At 32.5% G+C, this 8,195-nt stretch overlaps 1 pseudogene; it reads left to right on the top strand.

Annotated features, from left to right (window-relative positions):
- The first annotated feature begins 5,055 nt into the window (after positions 1-5,055).
- On the top strand, positions 5,056-7,295 carry LOC146907461 (RHOMBOID-like protein 1; annotated as a pseudogene).
- Positions 7,296-8,195: the final 900 nt, after the last annotated feature.

The following is an 8,195-nucleotide window of genomic DNA, read 5'->3' as shown; positions in this document are numbered from 1 at the left end:
TTTCCTTTTACTAATGTTTTTTTGGTCGTGATCGTGGACTTGAATATGATTTTTGGTTGCCAAGATTTGCCTTTTATTACTACTCATATTTTTGGTAAAGGCAAGATTTTATTATTACTCATAATAAAAGGCATATTATTACTCATATTTTATTTCTCGTATTTTATTATTACTCATAGCCTTGCTTAGTCACATGAACACGGTAAACTCGGCAATCTGTTCAAGATGCAGTGACCAAGACGAATCCTTCCTTCATTGCGTGCATGATTTTAGATTTTGCATTAATATATGGCAGAGAATCGATTTTTCATCCTAACCTTTCTTCTTATCCAATTCGGTTACTAATTGGTTAAAAGAGGGTGCTAACTGCTCTTGCTCAACATTAGTTTCCTTTGTTGGTTTGTGGTGGCTTTGGAAACACCGTAACCTTATGTATCTCAGCAGTGAAACCATGTATGTTACCCGCCTTAGTTGCAATATTTTCAGTTTTGCTGAAACCATCGGTTCCAGTCTTCTCACTCATGCTAGATTTATCCGATGGAACAACAACAGTCACATGTACACCATTTTGAGCGTAGATGAAAGCTGCAGCGGTGATCCTATTCGCACAAGTTTTGAAGGATTCCTCCGCAACAACTTAGGCACCTACATATCTGGCTTTTCAGGCTTCATTAACAACTCTCAAGACATCCTGTTTCAGAACTTACAACACTCCATCAAGGTCTTATTTTGGAAATCAGCTTAAATTGCGGCGATTTGGCTTGCTATTCTAACTCTCTTTTCACTATCAATCTCATCAAGTATGAACTTCCTCCGTACCATGTTTATGATGTTTTAATTCAGAACATTAAGGACCTCCTGAACTCTAGAAATTTCTCTCTTCAGCATTCGTCCAGAGAAGGAAATCAGTGTGCGGACTTCATGACCAAGCTTGGAGCTTTGAATGATCTCATCTTGTCTATCCATTCTTCCCCTCCTGAAGGCCTGCTCTCGCTGCTCAGGACAGATGAATTAGGAACTCTTTTTGTGAGGCGCTAGTTGCCGTTTTCTGTCTTCTGTTTTTGTTTTTTTGGTGTTTCTTTGTTTAGCCTTGTAACCAAAAATATATTTTTGGTGAAAGGTATTCATTGAGCTGATACGACTAGAGCTTTTCGGTTTGACTCTCTCTGTCCCGCACATGTACTTTTCTATGACATATTGCACATTATCATGTGTTTTACAATTCCTAACTTGCAACTCCTTTTTTTTTTTTTTTGAAAGACTAACTTGCAACTCCTTAAACCACAAGAAAACAAATATATTTTTATTTTACTAGAAACCCAATTTTGGTATCTCACATATTTATCTAGATTCAATTTAGTGTAAAAAAAATTAGTCTCTATTATAAAGATTTAAAATTAATTTAAGTATTAATTTTTTATTATAAATTGAATTGAGTCGTACACAAATTATGAATGATTTTTTTTTTAAGGAACAAATTATGAATGATGAAATTCGATTTTAGTCTTTTCTTTTTATAACAGTATTCACAATTTATATTTGTTTGTTTGGGTTTAGTTTTTTTTATTGAATGGTTGAGTTTAGTTTTATTTATGTTGAAATTTGGTTCAACCTAATGGTCCAACCCACCAAATAAACACCAACATACCCATAAATACATTTTATGTTGCCATTCAAAGTAGGGATAATTGAGTTTCCCCTCATTTTCTGCTTTCCCATTTACGCATTTTCTGCTCTCCTCTTAATTATTTTCTTGATAATTGCCAAACAAATCACAAACGTTAAGAAATCGGTTTGATTCAAAAATGAACTATTTATTTATTTGGTAAAAAAAAGGGTTAAAGTCGAAAAGAAAATAAATTACAAAGCCACACATACATCTTTTAAATGCCAAAAAGAAAGACTCTAGAACTCTCTAAATGGAGACTCGCAAAAATGAACATTAGAAAAAACTTCGCAAAAATGAACATTTTTAACCTATCATTATGGTATCCATCGTAGTTGAGCTTCATCTGCCCCTCACAAGGTCTTCTCCATCCAATGAAGTCACTCCACGTATCCTAGAAATTGTCTTCAATATCTTTAACCATCTTTGGAGTGACATAAGTATGGTCATTTGGATGTTGAACACCTTTAAAAATTACTTTGTTTCTCTAAGTCCACATGTGCCAACAGGTTGCCATGAATGTCAAAGTTCAATCTACGTCATGAGCTCCATGAAGATCATTGGTTATATTCATGAGGCATACAAGATAAAGAAAAGACATTAGAAATATGATTAGAAGAGATTAATCTGAGACAAAACTGTATTTCAATCATGCAATCTCGTAGCACATGGATGACAAACCCATCAACTACAAAACAAATATTCCATAAAAGATAAATATCAACAACTCATCCAAAAAAAGATTTGGATTCTAATTCTATACGTTTCTCTCCATGCACATGGCCTACCACTCCCCTCTATAGAGTGAACATGACCTTTAGTCACCTCTCAAAAGAAAATCTAATTATTTAGTCACAAATATTTGTTTGGTATATGATTTTGTAATAAACTCATATTAATATATTATAATAATTTTTATTTAAAATATATAAAAAATACTAAATTTAGCTAATCAATTAGTGACAAACACGTGTGTCAAAACCCATTACAAAGAGTAAGTAATTAAATTCTTCGAAGACAAACAAATGAATTCAACAATTACCAATCAAAAAAGCTAAACTTTTGTTACTACCCTACTCACATATGATATAACTTTAAACCATATGACAAAAGAAAATTAACCGTCTATCCTTTAAAAAATGTAAAGCTATGCCGTCTGCAAAACAAATTTAGAAAGTTGCTCTTTGCCTCATCGGCCAGCTGAATATAGTATTTTTTTTGGACTGCAAACAGCTTTTACGCAAAATCATAGTTTATATGTATACTGTTTTTTCTTTTTAAAAACTCGTGTTAAGTTTATTAGGAGACAAGTCAATGAGATGAGACAACACACTTGTTAGCAAAAAAAGCTATATGTTTTGCTTGTTTTTATATTTTCACTAATGTATCCACTTGTATTCGTACTATCATTAGTTATAATGACAGGGCGAAGCCAAAAATTAAGCTGCGGCGGGGGGGGGGGGGGACCAAGATGAAAATATGATTTAGTGAAAAAATATGAATGTTTAAATGAATAATATGTGAAAGATATTCAAGAAATTATAAGATATATTCAAAATTATAAGAAATTTCAAGAATATAAGAAAGATGAGAGTGTTTTGAGGCTTGACTGAAAATGAAGATACTAAAGCGAATTTGGAATATATAGCAGTGAAAGAAAATGTGCAACAACAAAAATACAAGATCATGAGGATGAATTCAGGATGAAATCGCTATCAATGAATCGTTGGTAGTGCACAATCAAAATTGCAGATAATATTTGATCTTTCTAAACGAAATTGAAATGAGGAATCATATATATTGAGATTTGGGATTTTAGTTAAAAATTAATTAGGGTTCTTTTGTAAATTTCGGACAAAACCTCAATTTCTTTTTCATTGTTGTTAAGGATTCTAGTTAAGTATTAGTGCAATTGAGCCTAAAACTGTAGTGTTTAAGACCCAATATTTTTTTGATAAAGTTGAAGACCCAATACATTGAGTAAAAAATGGACCATTATATAATATCGTATAACGTTCACAAAAAATATAATAGACCAAAAATATTTCCATACTAGTATATATATATTTTTTTTAAAGTTCGGGGGCACTGTGACCTCGTTAGTCCCCCTTCTAGCTCCATCCATGAGTAATGAAATGACGTAAGTGTTTTCCCCTAAAAATAATAAATAGATAAATTATCACACTACTTTATTAATTTTTCTTTGACCTCATCTATACTACTTTGGTTAATGTTTTATTTTTTTTTAAGAATACTTTTGTTAATGTTAATCCCTAAGATATTTCTAACAATGATAGGTGATATAATACACAGAGAACATTTTTAGGTATAACGTGTAACATTACTTTTAGTCATTAATAAAACTAAATTGAGGTTTCATCCGATCTGTTTTGTTGTCCCACTATATAAGCTTAGGTCAACCAAACCTAAAATTTGTTTCTTATTGTTGGAATTATGGAATAAGCCATTTTTCAACCTTTTCACCCTTTCCTATCTTATGTATCCTTATATATGTCATTTTCTAATGAAGAAACAAAACTTCAATTTCTAGAATCTAAACCATCCAAATGTCACTTGAGAAATAACATAACTTATTTATTTCATTGTTTTATGATCCAACCAAGGCATGAATCATTGGCATGTCCATCAGAACCGTTCTAGTCTTCTTTAACATAGGAACTTCCAAACACAACCCTCCAAATCAAATAAATTAGTAGTAGTTATTGAAAACATTAGTTAACTACAAAATATTTAAACAAATAGTGTCATTAATCAGTCTTAAGCAAATTATGCAAATTCATTAAGCAAATAATGCATCTTCATTGCATTATTTCCACTTTGCTATGCTTTAGAGTGTGATCAAATTTTGCTACAAAAATAGTTCAAGAGTTGAGTTTTTTTTTTTCTTCTTCTCTCTTCATTTGCTTAACACAATGGAGATAAACAAATCTTTGCCATCAAAAGTTGAAGCCATAGTTGAATACAAAGAAATGAAGCATTTCAAGAAATGGATTCCTTGGTTGATTCCTTTCTTTGTAATTGCCAATGTTATTGTCTTCATCATCACCATGTATGAAAATGATTGTCCTAATAACTCGGTCTCCTGCATTGCGCGGTTCTTAGGTCGATTCTCCTTTCAGCCTTTCCATGAGAACCCTCTTCTGGGGCCTTCATTGTTGACGTGAGTTTTTATACTAGTACTTCTACTTCTCTTAAAATGTTATTGATTGTAAAATGCTAGATAGGTATAATTCCTCATAGATTGATAAATGAAACTTATCACTTCACAGTGTAACTGCAATCTCGACTGCAATTTAAAACCATGCTAGCCATTACTGTTATGCAGTTCCTGTTGATAAAATGGAGTGTTTGTTTTGTATTAAAGGTTAACGAGCATGGGGGCCTTGGATGTGCATGAAGTGGTTTACAGACACCAAGGTTGGCGCCTTATGACTTGCATGTGGTTGCATGGTGGAGTATTCCATCTATTGGCAAATATGTTAGGCATTCTTGTTGTTGGAATTCGCCTTGAGCAAGATTTTGGGTTCGGTACGTATCACATAAACAGACTATCTTATTTGAGTTTATTTACTGAAATAAATACTTGTGAGACTGTTTAAGAGAGTTTATGAAAACAACTTATAACTTGTCCATAAATTGTTTTTAGCTTATTTCTCTAAGCTCTTGAGGATAGCTTATGAAAATAACTTATATTTATATGAGAATAGTTTAACTTAATTTTGTCTCTTATTATAGAATTATCTTAAGTTGTTTATCGCCTCTGATATTTGATAATAGATCTTTTCCTGCTAAATTTTGCTTTATTCATATATAGTTGGGAAGAAAAATAGAATTATGAAGCTAATAACTTGACAATAAGAAGTCTCCGGTGTTTTCACATAAAGTGTCGACACCGACACATATTATTACATGCAAGCTCTCCTATTTTCTTAAAGTATTATCGATGTCTACGTGCCAGCGTCAATATCTTGTTCTGGTGTTCTTGTTTGTGTTAGTGCTTCATATGAAATGACGAACAATTTGGGTTGTACTGTTTATTATTGGATAAATTGATCAAATTTGCATCAGATATACTTTTTTAGTTTCTACTCTATGAAGTATATAATTTTCTGATTTCATTATGGTTTGCTTAATTTATGCAAAATATCTTCTTAACTATTGTATAATTGTGTTGTATGACAGTTCTTATTGGACTACTATATGTAATATCTGGATTTGGTGGTAGCTTGCTTTCTTCTCTTTTCATTCAGCAAAGAATCTCTGTTGGTGCTTCAAGTGCTCTTTTTGGTTTACTAGGAGGCATGCTTTCAGAACTCATTACTAATTGGTCTATATATGAGAAAAGGGTACTTATCAAATTCCTCATATTTTACATGTAAACCTAAGAGTTGTGTTTTTAAAAGCAAAAAACTAACTTGATTAAGATTAATTTTGTTGTCATTTTCAGCTAGGAACACTCATTACCCTTGTTTCTATTATTGCCATCAATCTAGCAGTAGGAATTTTCCCACATGTGGACAATTTTGCTCATATTGGAGGGTTTATTTCAGGATTTCTTCTTGGATTCGTGTTTTTGATCCGTCCTCAGTTCGGATGGATCAAGCAAAAATATGCAACTCCAGCATATCCATCATTAGTTAAATCGAAATTCAAGATTTATCAGTGCATCTCTTGGCTCTTAGCCCTAATTCTGCTAATTGTATGGTAAGCTTAAGTGTCACCTTTTTCTTATATCAAGTTCTTCTGTCAAAAGTATTAGAAAGCGGACTTGTTGAGTTTATGATGATATGAAGCACTGACACATTGGAGAAGTGAAAATTTTGATGTAATCATGTGTCGGTGTTATGTCGTTGTCGAACATCGGTATATGTCGGACAACAGACACACCTTCAATCTGAAGTGTCTGATACTACATAGTTATGTTGTGACTAGAAAAGAGGTTATTGTAAAGGGACACTAGAAAGGAATGCAAGTTGTAATCAAAAAAAGAAAGTTGAAAAATAGAACCTAGAAAGCAATATAAGTTGAAAGCTTATTATTCTTTCATTATCTTTACAAAATTCCTTACTTTTTCCAGAATAAATTCAAATTCCTTACTTTTTATCCTCATTCTGATTATGTCATTTTGATTTCTACTTTGAGCTTATGGTAAATTTTCACATGCCAGGTTTACTCTTGGCCTAGTTGCACTTCTAAGAGGTGTTGATGCAAATGATCACTGCTCCTGGTGCCATTATTTGTCTTGTATCCCAACTTCAAAATGGAGCTGCAATTCAAAGAATATTAATAACCCTTTTTGCTTGGTAATCTATTTCGTAGATGATTCTTTTTTATTATCAATGATGCTATGTACTTTCTCAATGTTATATATGTGCATTAATGTTTGCTAAATACCATAACCGCAGACTGAGCAGATCGGCAACCAGATGAATGTAACATGCTCGAGTAATGGAAAATCCATAATATATTATATGCTACATCCGACCAATTCCAAGATCCATGAATTGTGTATTCAGATTTGTGGTTGAGATCTTATTAAAGGCTTGATAATTCCTTTAATTTGCATTATTCATGATGAACAGAATGATACACAATTTGATTAGTGTATTTGTTTATATCCTTTCATGTATATAATATTGATTGATTTGTATTTTTCTTATATATTCTAACTATTCATATATATAGAGTTATATAGTGTGCAATGCCATTTATTCAGAATTAAAGTGGCAGCAGCCATACCATGGTCGTGCCCGCAACACAAAAAAATTACTCATTCGATTTTCACTTGCTTCTATGTGCAGCATGCTGCATTCACAACACGAGCAATCTCCTCAACCTGTAAACCACAAAGAAGCAGTCAGATTTAAATGATCTATATGCAAGTTTTGAAACCAACAACCATTCGTTTTTAACTTAGTCATAATTGAATGATAATCTTGATTTTTAGCCGTCAGGTTTGTTCGGGTTTCTATACGGGTTAGGGTCTATTGCTCACCCCTAACACATGGCCATCAGTTGGAGACTATATTTCAACTAAGGTTATCAAAACAGACCAAACCAGGAACTGACACGACATGTTATCCAGCCTAGTATCACCAGATTTTAAACTCAGGGCATATGCCATACAGACCAGAAGAGCACTGCATAATTGAAAACTTGTAAGGAATACAAAAGTAGACAAAAATTTAATTCTTTGTGCTCGATTGGTCATAACCAGAGTAAAACAATGGAAAACACACACAAGAAGATAATCGATAACGAAGGTTTTCATATAGTTAACCAAACCCAGCATGATCATCATTTTTCCCTCGAAAGACAAATGGTACAATGTTATCTTCAATATTTGGGCAGAATAGTATTGAAACAGAAGTACAGAACTATTGCTGTGTAATATCGCCTGCAATAAGTCAATATAAACTAAAATGAGATAATGAGAGGGATATAATTGATAAGAAATCTAGTATGCCATGGGAATGACATCAATGTCATATTGTGTACTCCAAGAATT

The sequence above is a fragment of the Medicago sativa genome, chromosome 7 (assembly GCF_051527215.1).
Source record: "Medicago sativa cultivar Bolivia chromosome 7, Bolivia_mono, whole genome shotgun sequence".
Classification (NCBI taxonomy): domain Eukaryota; kingdom Viridiplantae; phylum Streptophyta; class Magnoliopsida; order Fabales; family Fabaceae; genus Medicago; species Medicago sativa.
This window is presented reverse-complemented; position numbering and strand designations above follow the sequence as displayed.